The following is a 2,116-nucleotide window of genomic DNA, read 5'->3' as shown; positions in this document are numbered from 1 at the left end:
TCTGTGCTAGTATGGCATTCAGAGTATCAATTTCAAGAACTCCTTTCTTCTGAGGTATCCCATTATTCACGGAATTCCTCTCAGAGGTGTACATGAACTGGTTATTTGCAACCATGTCAATGAGTTCTTGGGCCTCTTCAGGCGTTTTCTTCAGGTGAATAGATCCACCTGCAGAATGGTCCAATGACATTTTCGAAAATTCAGAGAGACCATAATAGAATATATCTAATATGGTCCATTCTGAAAACATGTCAGATGGACATCTTTTGGTCAGCTGCTTGTATCTCTCCCAAGCTTCATAGAGGGATTCACCATCCTTTTGTTTGAAGGTTTGAACATCCACTCTCAGCTTGCTCAGCTTTTGAGGAGGAAAGAATTTATCTAAGAATGCAGTGACAAGCTTATCCCATGAGTCCAGGCTATCCTTGGGTTGTGAATCCAACCATACTCTAGCTCTATCTCTTACTGCAAAAGGGAAAAGCATGAGTCTGTAGACTTCAGGATCAACTCCATTCGTCTTTACAGTCTCACAGATCTGCAAGAACTCAGTTAAAAACTGATAAGGATCTTCAGATGGAAGTCCATAAAACTTGCAGTTTTGTTGCATCAAGGCAACTAGTTGAGGTTTAAGCTCAAAGTTATTGGCTCCAATGGCAGGAATGGAGATGCTTCTTCCATCAAACTTGGACGTTGGCTTTGTGAAGTCACCAAGCATTCTCCTTGCATTATTATTATTTTTGGCCATCTCCTTCTCTTGTTCTAATGTTTCTGAAAGGTTACCTTTAGAATAATTTAATTTAGCTTCTCTTAATTTTCTCTTCAGAGTCCTTTCAGGTTCTGGATCAATTTCAACAAGAGTACCTTTATCCTTGTTCCTGCTCATATGAAAGAGAAGAAAACAAGAAAAGAAAGAGGAATCCTCTATGTCACAGTATAGAGATTCCTTTATGTTAGTAGAAAAAGAAGGGGGTAGAAGAATGAAGAAGAATTCGGATTTTTAGATGAAGGGAGGTGAAGAGAAGTGTTAGTAATTAAATAATTAAATAGAATAAGAAGAGAGAGAGGAGAAATTTCGAAAATAATTTTGAAAAAGGAGTTAGTATTTTTTTGAAAATTAGAGATAAGTTAAAATTAAAACATGAAACAATTAATTAATTAAAATGAATTTTTGAAAAAGAGAGAGATATTTTCGAAAATAGAAGAGGGAAAAGTAGTTAGGTGGTTTTGAAAAAGATAAAAAACAAACAAAAAGTTAGTTAGTTGATTGAAAAAGATTTGAAATCAAATTTGAAAAAGATAAGAAGATAGTAAGTTAGATAAGATATTTTGAAATCAAATTTTGAAAAAGATAAAATTTTTGAAAAAAGATCAAATAAAAGATAAAAAGATTTGATTTAAAAATTTTGAAATTATTTACTTCACTAACAAGAAACTACAAGATAAGATTCTAGAACTTAAAGATTGAACCTTTCTTAACAAGAAAGTAACAAACTTCAAATTTTTGAACCAATCACATTAATTATTAGTGAATTTTCGAAAATTACATATAAAGATAAGAAAAAGATTTTGAAAATAATTTGAAAAAGATTTTTGAAATTTTCGAAAAAAATAGAAAAAAAATGAAAAAGATATGATTTTTGAAAAAGATTTTGAAAAGATAAGTTTTTTTAAAATTGAAATTTTGACTTGACTTGTAAGAAACAACTAATTTTGAAAATTTTTGACCAAGTCAACCCAAAATTTCGAAAATTTGGAGGGAAATAAGGAAAAGATATTTTTTTGATTTTTGAATTTTTAATTATGAGAGAGAAAAACAACAAAAATACTCAATGCATGATATTTTTAAATCAAAATAATGAATGCATGCAAGAATGCTATGAATGTCAAGATGAACACCAAGAACACTTTGAAGATCATGATGAACATCAAGAACACAATTTTGAAAAATTTTTGATGCAAAGAAAACATGCAAGACACCAAACTTAGAAATCTTTAATGCATGGACTCTAACAAACAAAAAATGCATATGAAAAACAACAACCAACACAAAACAAGAAATCATCAAGATCAAACAAGAAGACTTGTCAAGAACAACTTGAAGATCATGAAGAACACT

General features: G+C 30.8%; 1 non-coding gene across 1 annotated transcript; it reads left to right on the top strand.

Moving 5' to 3' along the window:
* Nucleotides 1-248: 248 nt before the first annotated feature.
* Nucleotides 249-352, top strand: LOC130958709 (small nucleolar RNA R71). Its single transcript, XR_009077817.1, has one exon. It is a non-coding gene; the product is annotated as a small nucleolar RNA R71 (small nucleolar RNA).
* Nucleotides 353-2,116: the final 1,764 nt, after the last annotated feature.

This window comes from Arachis stenosperma, chromosome 10 (assembly GCF_014773155.1).
Source record: "Arachis stenosperma cultivar V10309 chromosome 10, arast.V10309.gnm1.PFL2, whole genome shotgun sequence".
In the NCBI taxonomy this organism is placed as follows: Eukaryota; Viridiplantae; Streptophyta; class Magnoliopsida; order Fabales; family Fabaceae; genus Arachis; species Arachis stenosperma.
The sequence above is the reverse complement of the archived record's forward strand: the minus strand, read 5'-3'. Positions and strand labels throughout refer to the sequence as shown.